This window comes from Anoplophora glabripennis, unplaced genomic scaffold (genome assembly GCF_000390285.2).
Source record: "Anoplophora glabripennis isolate ALB-LARVAE unplaced genomic scaffold, Agla_2.0 scaffold7, whole genome shotgun sequence".
In the NCBI taxonomy this organism is placed as follows: Eukaryota; Metazoa; Arthropoda; class Insecta; order Coleoptera; family Cerambycidae; genus Anoplophora; species Anoplophora glabripennis.
This window is the reverse complement of record NW_019419456.1, coordinates 1072120-1089457: the sequence shown is the minus strand read 5'-3', so window position 1 is coordinate 1089457 and position 17338 is coordinate 1072120. Positions and strand designations below refer to the sequence as shown.

The following is a 17338-nucleotide window of genomic DNA, read 5'->3' as shown; positions in this document are numbered from 1 at the left end:
TTTTAGAGACATATCTTGAAATATAACGACTAGGTATGCCTTAGATTCTGATGAACTACAAATGAAATAAACGCCACTAGAAACGATTTTAGATACTTAGCTTGGATTACAGCGATTATATCTGCAACTATACATTAGTTTTTCGGAACTACAACAATACAACAGGTTTCTTATCTACAGTTCGAGGTATAGAGAATTCGTTAAATGTACCTAATATTTTAATTTACCTATTGACATGCTTTTTTAAATATGACATTCAGACATTCAGACAACATTCAGGTTATCAGACGTCCGGATTTATAAACATCAAATAATGCAAAATACAAAACAGTAAACTATTTTTAAAAAATGTAATTTTGAGTTTGGTAAGTTTGAATAAAAAATGTATTTTGTTATTCTTGTTTTACTAGTAAAATGAAAATGAGATAATGGTAACCATCATCAATCAGTGAAAATTGTTAAAAAAAATTATGACGACCGGATTTTGTCCGGATTTTCTTAACGGCTTGTCCTGGGTGGACAAGCTTTCATGTGGTAACCCTAGACCTCGCCCTAGACATTCATAGCCTATGTTGGCCTGTCCTATACGAAATAATGTTATACTAATTTTATCGAAGAATTTCTCAAAAAACGCTCCCATTTTTTATGAACTATCCCTTCTCAAAGTATCAAGTAACGACTTAAAACCACACCGTACCAATATATTGAACACCTACTAAAATTTCAGTTTTGTTTCAGCAACCACGCTAACAAGCCCCGTCAAGGAATGTGTCAGTCAACGGCCACTCTTACTTACCATCCCGAGACGCCCAAACGGCAAAGTTCACCGAAATCATCGCCGCCGCCACGATTGTCGTGCAAAAAACCTGCGAACGACATTATTAATAAGTGTCCACTTAGGGCCCCCCTGGGGGGTCCCATGAGGCCTTCATCACCGTCCCACCAGAAGCCGGTCGGTGTCTGTCAAATCCTGATAAATAGTCGCAGGTCAGTATATCCGGCCCAAACAGCCGGCCTTGACTGAAAATGATGGTACTTTAGGCATAATGCGCTCCGTTCCGACTGCTGTCGTGCGGTTGAACAAAAGGATTTTATGGGAAAAACGTGGCTGAACGTACAGAGTGAGCCAAAATTCAAGGAAACTGATAGACGGAAACAAACTGAGACGTTAATTTTCAGGAAAACTTTAAACGTCAAATCAGCCGTTTACTCGATATTCTGCGAAAACTCATACTTTTTTAAAATGGAAATTAATTGCTATTATTTCTAATAATACATAACATTTACATATGGGATATACAGCGTGTTTTACAAATCATAGAAGCTGCAAAGCGGCGCTCAAAATTGATAATAATCTAAACTGTTAAAACTTATTGATAACCCCTGGAATCGTCCCTAAGTTACATAGGATACATAAAAACAGGATAATAGTTATGACCGTAAATGATGCGCGGTCCGCTTTTCTGTTCCTTCGTCTTTTTTGCAGTGAAGATTAAAATTAAAATTGCTAGTTCAACGTCTTTTATTGTGAAAATTACTATACTCCGCGGTCGAAATTATAGAGTGATTCATACATAATTTAGGAACACTATTACCGTAAAGTGTGTATAAAACTTAAAATGATTTTTATAACGGTTCAATATTATTTGCTTATGTTAAATGATGTACCGCTCTCTTTGCACATCGATAGGATCTATAAGTCATGACTGAGTTACACTGAACGCGATTTATTTCCTATCTCTATCTATCGCACTTATTACACATAGGAAAATCTCTTTTTAGTGGGTGTAAACGGACGTACGTAGAATTCGAGTTAGCCGGAGTTAGAAACGTCAAACTATAAGCGCGCGCGAGGGTTTACATATTCCGTAACTATAGTAAATTTATAAATTAAAAAAATACAATCGGGACGTTTTAAAACGTAGGAATAATAATTAAAATGGATCAAAGTGCCGGTTGTAGCAAACGGTCTGTTGCTCATAAACGCCCTAACCTATGCGATGCGGAATTAATAATGGTAAAAAACGTGTATAAAGGAATTCGGTCGCGAAATTCTAATACAAGTGTAAGTGAAGCTGTTGATATGTGTAGTTCGTTGACAAAAGTATCCGTTGCTACTGTTTATCGTGCCATAAAAAATAGTGTAGAAGTGAATCCAAAGAAGAAAAAAGTGGAAACACGAGGGAGGAAGAAAATAGAAGTCGACGTTGACGTGAAATACTCCATACGTAGGAAAATTCATGGATTTTTCTTTAGAAATGAAATACCAACGATAAAGAAAATTCAAGCTGCAATAGCTGAAGATGAGGATATTCCTAATTTCTCTGATAAGGTTCTTAGAAGAATAATGCGTGACATGAATTTTCGATATTTGAAACGGAATCGGAATAGTATGCTCGTTGAAAAAGACGAAATTGTGGTATGGCGAAGAGAATACTTAGAAAAAATAAGAGAACTTCGTGCATCTGGTAAGAAGATATATTACATGGATGAAACATGGGTAAACGAAGGTCATACTGTATCAAAAGTTTGGCAGGATGGTAATGTTAAGAGTAAGAGACAAGCATTTTTAGATGGATTTTCTACTGGATTAAAGGCACCTTCTGGAAAAGGACGAAGATTGATTATAACACATATTGGAAGCGATACGGGATTTTTAGAAAATGGTTTGCATGTATTTGAGTCACGAAAAACGGGAGATTATCATGAAGATATGAACAGCGACGTGTTTGAAAAATGGTTTGAATATGTTTTATCATATCTGGAGCCAGGAGCAGTTGTTGTGATGGATAACGCACCTTATCATAGTAGAAGAGTTGAAATGTTACCGACATCAGCATGGAGAAAAGGAAATATTATGGACTGGTTACAATCGAAAAATATTGAATATACAGAAACCATGCTAAAAGTACAATTATTAAAAATTGTCCAAAGAGAAAAAGGTCAATACATTAAGTATGTAGTGGATGAGATGGCCAAAGATCGAGGAATTCGTGTACTCCGTTTACCGCCATACCACTGTGAATTAAACCCAATTGAGTTGGTTTGGGCACAAATAAAGAATGAAATCGCACGAAAAAACACCACCTTTAAAATAAACGACGTGAAATTATTATTACAGGATGCTATTAATCACGTCACTGCTGAAACATGGTGTAAGTGTATTGGACATGCACAGAAAGAGGAACAACGTATGTGGGATCTTGATACAACGGTAGAAGTGTTCATAGAACCAGTCATTATTCATTTGGGTGAAGATGATTCTAGTGATAGTGATAGCAACAGTGATATGTGAAATATATAATGTGAATAATGTGATATGTAAGTATTTAAATATATTAATAGTGAAGTGATTATGTGGCAGTGAAGTGAAAGTGTGACAGTGATAATATTCGTGAGATAATTATTATAAAATATGTAAGTACCTACTTAAATAAATATATTAATAGTAAACATTACAATATTTTGCGGCGGCGTAAGCCGGGTGGTGGTGGGTTATCGATGCCCAAGAGGGCATCGTTTTATAGAAAACACTTAAAATTTAAAAACAAAATGTTACTAAAATATTTTTGAAGTTTTCTCGATAAAACCTCTAAAAATAATAGATGTTATGTTTTATTATATGTTTTCCATATTTTCTACATCTTGTTGCCTTTTACGTATACACGCCTATGGATTTTCGATCCCCGCACGCCTCATCCTCCTTAGTAGTCCAAGAGCTAGCGATGAATCACTCTCTATAATTTCGACCGCGGAGTATAGTTACAAAATGTTTTAAGTCAAGTCATTTATTTTTCTAGATTCTAACTTTTAATCATGTTTTGGTTCCAGTCAGCGATTCCAAAATAGTTTTCATCGTATCAATGTGGTAAGCCAGTATGTACTTAGATATTAAAAAATGTAAAAATGTATATTCTATTTGCAATCAATATTTCTGCCAGTCGAGTCTTCGCACGTTGATTGTTTCATTTGTCAAATTTGTCATTTCCAAGTTTGTAAACACCCTGTATTTGAAGTTTATAATAGAAATAGTTGATAATAGTTTACATAGGCCGCCACCGAGGTCGCCACAAACGAATAACAGATGACCTTTTTAATTAGAAGGTCTGTTTTGTGTCAAAGGAATTTACATTGACTGAATGTGACTAAACTTAACCGAGAAGAAAAAAACAAAAAAAAATCTTATAGTATTTGCGAAGGCATTCACAACTTATTCAAAAAAATTTGGGAATAGATGCGTCATGAAAAATGGAGTCAATATCATAAAAAATAATTTTGTAAGATCCATTCCAGAAATACTTACGAGTAAATTATTGAAGTTGTATTATTTTCAACTTTACATCGCTGAGCTACTGGAGTCTCTAACGTCATTCGCCCATGTGGCCTCATGCAATTCGGAATACTGAAATCCGATTTTAGTATTATCGTTGTTGCGATAGTGTTTACATTAGTTTTTTCAAATGTCAAAAATGGCTTACGTGTATAGCAACTCAGAGTTAATGCATATCGTTTTAATTTAAGGTGAAGCAAGACAACATTTGTGACATGGTAAAGCATTTGTGATATGATGAAGCAAGAAGCAAGAAACTGGGTAAGACGGGCCCAAATGTGTTCACACATTGGCGGACAAAATTTTGAACAGTTGTTTTAACATCAGGTACTTATGTCAAATCATTTTATTAATTAATGGCCAAAAGCAGTTGAATTTGCCAATATAAAATGTTATAAAAATTTATTTATTTCAATTTTTTGTCCGTTCATTTTTTATTACATTTTGCCGCCGTGCCGGTCGCCGGCTGCATGCTTTGCCTTGCGTAAGGTGAAGTTTTACAGTGGACCAGTTACCAGTGCCGTGCAGAAGTGTATTTTTAAATAATTTTCGAATTGCTCTTTTTGATTTTTTGTACAAATTTATATTTGTACATTCCCTGTGCATTCAAAATTTTTGTTTAGATAAATTCTGAATCACCCTGCATAGTTTATTTCCAGAGCCAACTATATCTACCAAAAGATTTTATTTATCGGGGGTGTTTTACCTTTCAGAAATGTATTTATTTAGCAAATAAATAAATACAAAACAAGTTATAATTTTCATATTTACAGACACTATGAAATATATACACATTCTAGACCCTAGTCAACTATGATACCTAGTTGGAAGATGATTTGTTTGAAAAATTTAGCATATAGAGATATTTGATAAAACACATTTTTGTAAAGTCTTAAATATTTATAAAGCTACAGATATGTTTGAATAGGCCAGATATAACCTACATATTGCAAGTTTCATATCACCCAAAGTTAAATTTATGTTCTGAGTTTTAGAAAAAAAAATTACACAAATTTTCTAGAACAATAAACTTTTTACTAGGGCTCTGTTCAATTTTAGTTTTCACGTGGTGCCTGAACGTACAGGGTAATTACAAATTCCAGAACGATATCCGAAGATCAAATAAATCGAGTTACCACGTTGATACGATGGAAACATTTTTGGAACCGCTGACTTCACTGATAGCGTTGCCTCTGTTTACAGGTGTTGGTGGGTGCCTATTTAGAAGTGGCATACCTAACGCTGTGCAGCTAATTCATAGATTAATTCAATGTTACTGCATTGATAGGTCATTTTAGTATGAATATTTCGCCACAGAACACAGTTAAATGATTCCAGACAAATGAATGACGTCACTAAACATTTGTTCACTAATAGTTATCATCACAAAAGGCACACATTTCTGTAATGAGAACTAAAATAGAATTGTGTATTACCTATACTACAAAAAAAAAAAACGGGACAAAAAGCGGACGACATGCCATTTACAGCCACAATTATGTACCTGTTTTTATGTAGTATGTAAGTCAGGCATGACACCAGATGTTGTCAATAAGTTTTAACAATTTCGATTATTATTAAGTAGTTTTATGCACCTTTTCAGAAGATTCAATGATTAAAATTATTGAAAATGACTAGTATTATTAATGCTTCTAGCTTCTATTCAAAATTAATCTCCAAGTTTGAATTTATTTATTGCATATTGAAAATGACTCTTCATGAATCTCTAGACGAATAATAAAATCATCACCCTGTACGATTTTATACGACTACAATCGCTACTGTGTCAATGTAAACAAGCGAGTGAATATACTGACGCTATATTTTTACCGATGACGATGCGGTTTGTTGTTTATATTCTTCTCGAATCGTATTATTTGTGGACTCGACTCGATTTCCGGACACCACCTCGAACTTCCCGGTACCGGGACGTAAATAATTCGCAACTAAAGGTCCCCAATTACGGGGGTTCACCCTGAGGCGAGCCTTATCTCCTTTTTAATTAACTTAGACGCAAATCAAAGTCGAGAGAGCCCGGCCTAAGGGCCCCCGCGTTATTTTTCACGTTCCGTTTCTCGGCGCAAAGAAAAAACAAACGAAACGAAAGCGGGCGAGACTGCACAAAGGGAGGCGAGAGCGCGTTATCGTTATTTTATAATAACGTTGGGAAAAAAAGAACCGGCGAGAGAATCGCAGGTTTCGCAAGCGCGTGTCTCGGGCTGTGTGAAACGGGATACGGGCGCGAAATCTATCTCTCACGAGAATTAAGCGGTTTCTAACGTGAGGCTCCCCTGTATCCATGTGCAGTTGAAGTTTGTAAAAACCCTAAAATGTAGAGTTTTGCTTTACATCACAAAAACCTTTCACTGGCGGTATAAAAAAAGGAATTTGTACTACTTGGGAAATGTTACATAAATACTATAGGAAAAGGCACTAGGAAATGTTCCACTTGGGAAAATTTCCCAATTACAAATATTTCGGGACGAAATACATACAAGAGGAAAGAAATATTTCTAATTTTCGAGTTTTTCGCCGATTTATAGTAAAAAAAAGCCGATAAATAATCGCCTGCACATTTTTATTGTTAAAGTAGACCCCTGGGTCACTTTCTTGGAATTAACCGCATTTGACACTCAAGGTAGAGAGACATGGGCGGTAAATTGTTACAGTATTTCCGATAACAGAACTTTATTGGCTTATTCTTGACTTGAATAAATAAACAGTACATATAGCGGCGGTGGGAGCTTTGGGGCGCCGCCCTCTTGGAAATTTTCGTAGTACAAAATTGCTCAATAATACTTAAATAGTTAAATTTAAATCATATTAGAGAAAAAGTCAATCCTTAATTGGTTTTTACGTAGATACTTACCCAGAATATAATCAAAAGTCACTCACTCGATAGCAGAAACTCGGATTTGAGTAAAATTCACTCACTTCTGTTGCAATTCACTCATAAAATTTTAGTTGTACTTATACTAATAGAGTGATAATGTCACTCAATCGGATGTGGACAGAAACTGATACATTATTGAATAAAATTGAGTAAATTTGCGTGATTTTTTTTAGTGTAGGTACCTGTAATAATGTAATTTTAACTTTAATTCTGTCCTGTGACGTATACCCTAGGTATCTGTTAACGATCCCCCGACGACGATAACGATACAATTTGCATATTTAGGTACTTCTCTAGGAATTAAGAGTAAATTTAATCCTTCAAAACAAAACATTTCAGAGACTTCAAACTGCCCACCAAATTTAAAAGCCTAGCAAAACTGTTACGGCAAAAATTGAACATATAATATACAAGGTGTCTCATACGTAATTGGTCACAGAGCAAGAGTAGATGCTAGACATATGAATACTACGACCTTACCGTAGTCAAAAAGTTGATATTAAGAGATATGCAGGGTGCTAATATCTTTCTAATGATTTTGCAAGTTCTTTTCCAGTTGTAAATTCTTATTGTTTGCACACAATTTGAAATATTTCCGATTGTGGCTGACACTTTTTTGATAAAATTCAGTACGACATAAAAAATCTCTCAAGTAACAGAAATGATATGAAATTGATATCTTTGGTAGATAAAAAAATATATGTTTCCAGTTAGTTTAAAATTTTAAAAACTGTGGACAGCGAATAAAATATTTTTTTCATAAATGTTTGCAGTTGGCCTGTCTTTGTGAAATAAATTTTCTATTTTTAACAAAATCCTAGCAGCATTAGGGCTACCGCAAGGCTTTCTCTTGGGGCTACTGTTCTTTGACATGTACACAAGTATTTGGTGATTCTAAAAAATACATGTTTCCAGTAAACTTACAATTTTAAAAACAGTGAACAATGAATAAAATAATACGTTTTTTAAAATAAATATTTGTTGTTGTCCTTGTCTTTGTGAAATAAATGTCCTATTTTCAACAAAAGCCTATCAGTGTCAGGTATGCCACAAGGCACTAATTTGGGGGCCAGTGTTCATTAATATATTTCTAATGATTTTGCAAGTGCTTTTCCTCTTGTAAGTTTCGCATAATTTGAAATATTTTCAATTATGTGACACGTATCTGATAAAATTCAAAATTCAAAATATATGAAGTTTATGTAACAGAAATGATCCAAATGTGATTCCATTCACTCCAATGAAGACTTCAGGATTTTCTTTGATTTTTCTCTGAAATACATTCCTTATTTTTCGACCATCTCCTCCAAAGCAAAAAATAAAAGATTGCTTCTCTGATGTGAATTCTATTACATTATTTTGCCTTGCCACAGAGCAGTTGCTTCCCATAATATGACTAGTTAAAAACTTTTACAGTTGTTGAGATATCGGCCTCGAAAAAAAAGGAGGGTCTTAGTACAAAAGTCTTAGGAAGCAGTTTTTTTTTTATTTTTACAATTGCGTCATCTTCCGAAACATTTTCGCCACACCCCGTATTTTACCCAGCAATTTTCAAAACCCGGCTGAAGAACACTTACAAAACACCACCTTTACCTCATTTTTGTACTTTCTATGTAAATTATTTTAGACCAGAAGCGTGTCGCAGTACTTAAACTCGACATACGCCGAACCCGAGGTCATTAACTCACTCCTCAAGACGGCAAAAAAGAATTTGAGTGTCCGAAACGCGTATACTATCATTTCAAACTCTGCCGAGTCGAAAGCTATAATTCAAACCGTAATTTGTGACGTTATTACCAACCCCTCAATACCATCGACACAGAATACGGACTCCTAACCCCCGATTGGGCATCACATGTTTCTGTCAGGTTAGTTATTACTGTCATATGGCCCTTTCACCGGGTCGGAGGCCCTTTTTACACTCCGCAGGCCATTTACCTGTGTGAAAATGACTCAGTGCCACCTCTGCGAGGTGGTTTTTCAATTAGCGTTCACAAATTTACGACAAAAGCACCCAAAATGGTATTGATTTATCAAAGTTTACACTTACTTCCACAAAAACTATAAAAATACGCATTTTTTGCTTGTTTCAAACCTTTTACTATTTAGAAAGTAGCCGAATTTAATTATATCACAAAGTTGAGCGCTAATTTTTCGATGGAATACCGCAGACACTTAAAAAAACAAGGCTCAGTCGGTGGCATGCTGGGTGGAACGTAGGCCCGTGCATTTTTCTGTGCTGAGTTACGTTCCACATGCAAATCATCCGTACAATTGGCTTTATCAAAACACAATCAGCACTTGTACTCGCTACAGCACACATACCAGAGTCTGGCGGTTCTAATGGTAGGCTGCAAGTGCAGTACATTCTAAAAAAGCGGCGTGCCAACACATCTCCGGGACGTGCTATAAATTTTACTTACCTCGATACGTAATACGTTTAATAATCGTGATATAAGTGGATTACGCTTCTCAAAAGTTGTTACGTGCAGCGGTAATCTCTTTAGAATGACATAATTAAAGACGTATTCCGTTTTAAAGGGACAGTCATTGACCTAAAAGTACTGTTCTCGCGTCCGAAATTATGAATAAGTAAATTGACGGGTAAGGCTGGGTTTTTAAAAAAGCCTAAACGCCCATGTTGTCGAGAACAGTCTTGGATGCCACCCAAAACTCCTAAAAATACTGTATTACAACAAAAAGGTCGTAAAACTTTATTACTCTAGAAAGAATGAGACGTTCTAAGTCAAAATGGTCACGGGGATACCTTATAAAAGTATTTGGGTTTATTGGCAAGGTTCGGGGAAGAATTTGTACGATTTATTTGATATTACGAAAGTTGGAAGACTTGTTTGTTTAGGAAATAACGAGGAATTTTGTGATTTTTGATGGATACTTGACATTATATTTTGCTGTCGCGGCGATTTGACACTTGGCAAGTTGTTCAATTGTTAGGGGGAGAAAAACTACAATAATACTCAACAAATACAAGTAAAATTAGTAGTAGGGGCAACTTTCTAAATAAAAGGGAGTGATCCTTACCTTGGTTTGCGTCGTAATATCCTATAATATCCTCATGGTAATCCTAAAGACACTGTAATCCAAGAAATTTTGATTTCCACTAGCGCACCACACTTTTTTTGTTTGCACTGTCACTTTAGCTAGGCACAGCGCACTCAAATTTAAAACAAATATTTCCAACTCTGCCTCATTGAAATTCACTAAAAATATTTCGATTAAGATTCACGGCAACATGCCTTTCGCCACAATAAATAAAAGTCGTGAAAGGCATTCAACAAATTTTCCTAATTTGCACTAAAAATACCTCGATCAGTGGGGAAACTCGGGGTAAAATTCGCATACACCTCTCCGGCAGGCAACAAAACAAAAAGCAAAGTGGTAATAAACACTCGCGTAGTTCGAAAATGTACAACAATCGCCCTTAACGGCAAACATAACCTATATAACAGCACATTTCGCCGGTTTTTTCGCACTTCCCGCTCGCCAACTCGCTCGGACTACCTAAAAACCATGAGATTATGATAGTTTCTATGGCGACGAGCAGCCGTAGCCTTATTTTTCATCGTACTTTGTGAAAACAAACGAATTTTCCACGCTGAAACGTTACTTCTGAAGCACTCCACGATCTCACTCGGCAGACTGATGCGTTTTGTTCACAGCTGTGCGAGAGAGAGCGCGCTAGCACAAGAGCCATGTATTTATTTTCCCCTTATATATTTCAGGTATATAAACCGTTCTACCGCCAGTTTGTATTCTGCCAGCTTTTGTCGGATAACGAGAACGACTACACTGTTAAAATCGGGTGCTATTGCACCAAAATATCCCTATTCTGTAGTACACTAATTCCTCTGTACCAGTTCGTGGTTATTGTATTATTTATTTACCAGAGATAACGGCGACTGCCGCAGATAACTAAATGCAAACTGATATAACAATGTGTGATTTATCTATCAATTATTTATGTCCCCGTTTTTCACTGGATTGTCAACATTTCATAGGCGTAGCGGCGCCGTGGGCTTTAAACGCACTTTGAGAGATATATCAATTGCAGGGGATGGAAGCAAACCGGTCTAAGCGACATTTTTGCTAACTTCAAACACCTAAATATAGCTTAATAAAAATAAAACCCACAATATTCACTTGCAGTACATCTATTAGTTGGTAAAATAACTATAAACCTACCTTAACCATAACGGGACTCTCTTAAAATTACATAATTAGAGTTGTGTTTCTTTTAGCAGCCTAAAAATCGGTTTTTGGCCATCATATTATATGTATTCTTATAGGGGCCTAACTTTCATAATTACGTTGGTTTATTACCTACGCTTGTTTGTTTTTGCATAAAATGTAGCAGTAATCCAGTTTTGTCTTGTTACCATCATTATTTAAAAACTCAAAAATGGTTTCTTAAACTGGTAGCCAAATTTAAAAATAAGAACTATCTTTAAACCATGAAAAATTGCATGAAGCTAAAGCTGAAAATGAATCTCTCCTTAGAATGGAAAAAAAATCGGAAACGATCTAGGTAGGTATTTTATCAGAACATGCTACTTGTGTTAAATAAAGAAGTTAATTTAAATCTATCTGCAAGAACATAAGACGAAAATTGATTCGGTATCTAGGCTACCTACCTACAAGTGAATTTTGTCACCCAGATCAATTTGCTTTTAACACCTTCAAACTTGTTTTCAAATAGTGTACAATGAATATACACACACCCACACTATTAAAAAAGCATGCACCTTACTTGATTTTCACCGATTACTGCTGCTTTCTCCTTGTTTGAAGTTGCTGCTAAAAGGCTGATTTGCAATGCTGCTGCCGCATTTTACCTATGAAAATAACAACTTGACATATTTTGGAACCACGTAGGTATATCATTTAACTCAAACGGTTATAAAAAATCGAAATAAAAAGCGTTATTAATTCATCTACCTCATACCTACTTAGGCATTTAAATACACACTTGATAGAATATCGTTGCATTTTCCACTTACTTATAAAGAACTTTTGAAAAAGGTAGACCAAAAATTTGTAGTAAAAGCTCATACATTTTACCCAAACTAAAGCCATAAAGTTCAAATTTTTCGGCAAGACCATGCTAAACTGTGTAAAAATAAAAACTAACAGAAATAAAAAGTCAGGCCACCTACCTAAAACTCTTGGTACCAAACTTCTGATTTCAGCTTCACCATCGTTGATTTTCTACGAAAAAAATAACAGCATCAAACGACAAACATTTAAAAACGCACTATTACTGCAATAAATACAGTTCAAACCTCACAAAAATTGTCAAAAAGCAACAGGTGATGACCTCACACAACCGCGTATGTATAAACAGATTTGTACGCATGTGTCGTTAGCTGCATGCTGTTCCATTGATAACTTCGTTTACATCCATTTTCGTATAGTACTGAGCTAATAAATTTCACAACTATTGCCTACAGAAATAACAATTATATACGAAAATTTGTTAAAATAATGCCAGTGTAACTAATTTCAAACTCTTCTGCCTAGTTGTTGTTTTATTTACATTAACGTTAGCAATTTTTTAAACTCAATGTTATTGGAATACCGACATAAACGTGATTGTCGACCATCCTCGTCTTCACTCCGCCTACAGCGCATGCCTCAATTCAACTTCTTTTGAACTAGTTTGTTGTTATGCCATTTTATCTCATCTAAGCGTTGTTGTGAGAAAATTTTTTTGTGTTACAAATTTTGTTTATTATGTGTCGTGAACTAGATTGTGTAATATGTGCGCTGGGACGATATATTTCTGTGAGAAAATGAAGTTTCCGCCAGGTAAGTGCTCTATTTTCACTAATTATTGCCCTGTTAACTTGTGAACATTAGGTACGCATAAAATGAAAATGGTTGTTTTGAAAACTGCACTTAGCGGAGGCAGTGAATGTAGTAACTGTTTACGAGTTCCCTAAAAATATGCGGTGTTCTAGTAGGTATTACTTCCTTAAGAAAAAAACTTTTACTCGCAGATCACATAAAGCATATTATTATGTTTACAAAAAAAAACAAAACAAGCCTGGATTGACCAACATTATTTTGAAGAGTTAGTTAGTAACTGTGACTACTATAATGAATTACAAATTAGGTATTGAAGTAAAATAACGTGATCGACATAAGAGCTTTTCGGAAACTGATCGTATATTAACCTGGTCAGTAGGATCACTGATCTTATCGTTCGGAAAATAAACCCGTTTATGTTAAAAAGTGTGTAAAAAAAGATTGTTAACAAGATTTTGATGTTAAATTGTACGTTTGTCTCGACTGCATATGCTATGACATTCAAAAACAGTTGTCAGGAATATACTTATATTTCATTTAAATACAAAAATACTTCTCAAAATCGTAAAACAGCTGTTTCTCAGATCACAGTTTTCGTAAACCCCTATAGCGACTATGTTTGTCGATTGGTGCAATCGAGCAGGTTATCTTTAAATAATTTTTAATAATAATTCAATATAAGGCTGCAAATTTAGCCTTCTACATATTTTATACAGGGTAGGTACCTATAATTTTTTTACTACACCATCCCGTTCCGTTGTTCCGTTTTCGAAATTTAAGGTGTTACAATTTAAAAAAAGTCGTGTCTTTGTTTTAATTACAAAAAAAAACAACGGTTATTTTATTTAAATTTGCTACACAATTTTATTTTGCTCTACTTTTTTCTTTAAATTGTTTGATAGTGTATTCTTGTTGCATGTTGCAAAGGTGCCCCGTTTTTTTTAAGATAAGATAAATGGAAACATACCATAGCCTTCTATTAATTTTAAACATTATCTCCAGTCACTGTTTCTATTGGAAGCGTTTAATACGCATTTTAGTTGAACCCTGTATCCAATTGCCTCAAGGCAATACCTACATACCTAAAAACTAAACTATTTTATATCCTTTCTATGAACATTTCTTAAGAAATGGAATCATGTAATCAATTATATTGTTGCAAGCAAGCTTCCCAAACGTTTGTCCACTACCACAAATTTTCTGGATAGGTAAAATAGTGTAGCTTAAATACTACCTACTAATTAAATAATACCTATATAAAGACGTAGGTTTCACTAAAAGTAAAAGAAAAAATAATCAAAATGCAATATAAACGTTTCAAATAGTTGGATTGAAAAAAAAAAACTAAGACAAATTGCAATAAGTTTTAAGTAAGTAAGTCTATCGACAATTTTTAAACCTTTATTTCATCCTCGGCAATTTTATCCGACGGACAAAACCATCGAAGATGAACGAAATGTATGGGGCTTCAAAATTATTGTTGATGAGACCACGGGTTCGAACCCTGTGGCCGGACCATCTAAATCAATTAGTGAGCAAGTTTTCAATCTCTCTGCTGGTATGGTAGGATGGAACATCATTGGCTTTTATCAATGCGAGAGATTGATACCAGTCGGTGATTAATAATCACCCTAATTAATGAGGTTTTCCAGGTCTCTGTCACTTCTAAGTGAATGGCTGTTAGGATCTACCAACTAAGTCATTTCTGAGTGCCAAAGTTGCCTAATGGATTAGGTACCTATATATAAACCGCCCTTTTATGGACAACTTATAAAAATTATATAGACAATGTTCACCTCCATACAATCCGACCTGTCGGATTCTAATCTCAATATACATATATTAAATAATCTTGAACCTATAATTGAACCTGATATATTACTAGCTTCAAAAAGATCTAGACCAAATCTCAAATTACCCTAATTTGTTATAAAAAGCTGTATATCTGAAGACAAATGCATTTCCATTTGATTGGAAACAAGCTAAAGTAGGTATATCTAATTATTATAAACGCAGACTTACGAGAAAGATTGTCGAAATTATACTATATAATCATGTAGGTGTACCCATAATATTGTTAAGGGTCAGTTAGTATTAGACCAGCCTGGTTTTATGATCCAGTGTAATAAATTGATTAGTATCTATTCAATTTGTCTCTTATCTTTGATAAAGACGGTCAAGTGGATACTATTTATACAGATTTTACGAAAGCTTTTGATAGACTAGATTATGTTCTGTTCTGTCATATCATATCCATCATATCCTCTCGATCAAACTTATCGAATTTAATTTTCACAACTCATTAAGTAGGTACCTCTCTTAAAATCATATTTATCTAGAGTTCTATTTGTTTCATACAATGGTTTTTTATCGTTTAATTACTTTGCAATCTCTGGAATCCCTCAGGGCTCAATTGTTGGACCCTTAGTATTTCTTTTCTTTATTAAAGATTATTATTATTAAGAGGATGTTACGTAAGTACAGACATTCAAAAGGTATCCCATTCTGTGTCACACTGTGTATATTTTTTCTTTATTTACTGTATATTTATATAGGTACCTATAACATAACATAAGTTAAACAGTTAGTAAACTGAACTCTTGCGTAGAAAGGATAAGTATTTTTTTTAAATTTTGTTCACAGGTGACAAAATACCCAATAAATAAAGAGAAAAAACTACCACTATGCCACAAATAAGTAACTGCAGATAAAATCTCGTTATACAGGGTGTACCGTTCATGTTTCAAAACAATTTGTGTGCAAGTTCCTCATGGAACAATAATAGGGGTGGTTGATCTAACGTTTTTTTTTTCTTAGACGCCCTGTTTTCGAGATACAGTATGTTGAAGTTGTTACTTTCTAAATGGTTTTCCTTAATTATTATCTTTAAATCGGCTAAAGATAAAAATGTCAAAATTTGTACACGAGTAAACATCAACTAACTGTGCGTTAAGAATAATGTACAAACGGTTTCTTTCTGAAAAGCAGTGTCGCCGATACAGATAATTGGAGGGGTACAATCGAAAAAAAGTATGTTAAAAGTCATAGATAGTCTCCATTTACCCATATTTATTTCTATACATTTTTAATGGAAAATGAAGCTATGTCTCCATTTGCCCCGAAAAGGGGGTAAATAGGGACACGAACATGGTTTTAAAAAATATTATTTGTAAGAAAAATATACCATTCTCCAAATTCAAAATATGGATTTCTTCTTTTCAGTAGGTATACAGGGTGGTCCGAATTTTATGCAGGAAACTTCGAGGACAGATAGATTTCATTAAAATAATAGGAGTTTACTTTATAAACATAGGTCTGGAACGGCCTCGTTTTAGAGATACAGGGTGTTGAAGTTGTTAAAAAAATTGATTTTTTATTTGTATCTTCGGAATCTATCAACCGACCTCAATAAAATTTGGTACAGATAATGTATGATAGTAGGCCTTGCATTCCTTAAAATATGAGCTCTAAAGGTTCAACCAGTGGTGTACAACTGGACAGGAGTCACCCCCTTTTTATAAAAAAAAAACCCACGCCACTGTATTTTTTACAAGTTATTGTAACGGATTTATATTCTAATGCACTAAATACGTAAAAAAAGTGACTTGAGTTTTTTCCCTAAGGTTCACTATTTTCAAATTATTCATACCAATGTGGCAGACACTTCAAACCTCAGACCATAAATATTACAAAAATATTTATGTTTATGCTTAAAAGTAAGCGCAATTTGTAAGCACATCAACAAAATTCTTTCCACGTCACCTGTGAAGTAGTGGTCCTGGTGTGTTTTAGTTTCCCCTGGAGGCCTTATCTTTTACAAGTAACAATTTAAATCAACATAATAATAAAAATACATTTACCAAGCAACAACTAAACAAGAAACAAAATTAAATGTTACGTATTTTCAGCAATTGTTTAAAATGTGAACCACCCACATCGATACATTTATTACATCTTCTATTAATGGAACTAATTGAAGCTAATGTCATGTGGTGTTTTTTTTTTAATTCATTACACCCGTCTTCTATTCGCTGCAGTAATTGTGGTCTAGTATCTATTGGAGTAGAGTAAACTCTTCAGATAGGTCACCCCAAACATAGTCCAGGGGGTTTAGATCTGGCGATCTGGCTGGCCAAGACACTGGACACTGCACCATTATGGTTGCCATTGGCATTTGGTCTTCTACCTATCCATCACCCGATATAATTTTCATTAAGCCATTCTTGTATTATTCTCCTAAAATGCGCAGGAGTACCATCCATTTGTACCCAGCTATTTTGTCGTATATT

General features: G+C 34.6%; 1 protein-coding gene across 1 annotated transcript in view; it reads right to left on the bottom strand.

Annotated features, from left to right (window-relative positions):
• Positions 1-10686, bottom strand: part of LOC108910657 (polycomb group protein Psc-like) — a 117596-nt gene extending 106910 nt beyond the window's left edge. The window contains exon 1 of the mRNA XM_018715348.1: positions 10266-10686. The gene's annotated coding sequence lies outside the window, so the exon portion shown is untranslated. The remainder of the gene's footprint in view (positions 1-10265) is intronic.
• Between the last annotated feature and the right edge of the window lie 6652 nt (positions 10687-17338).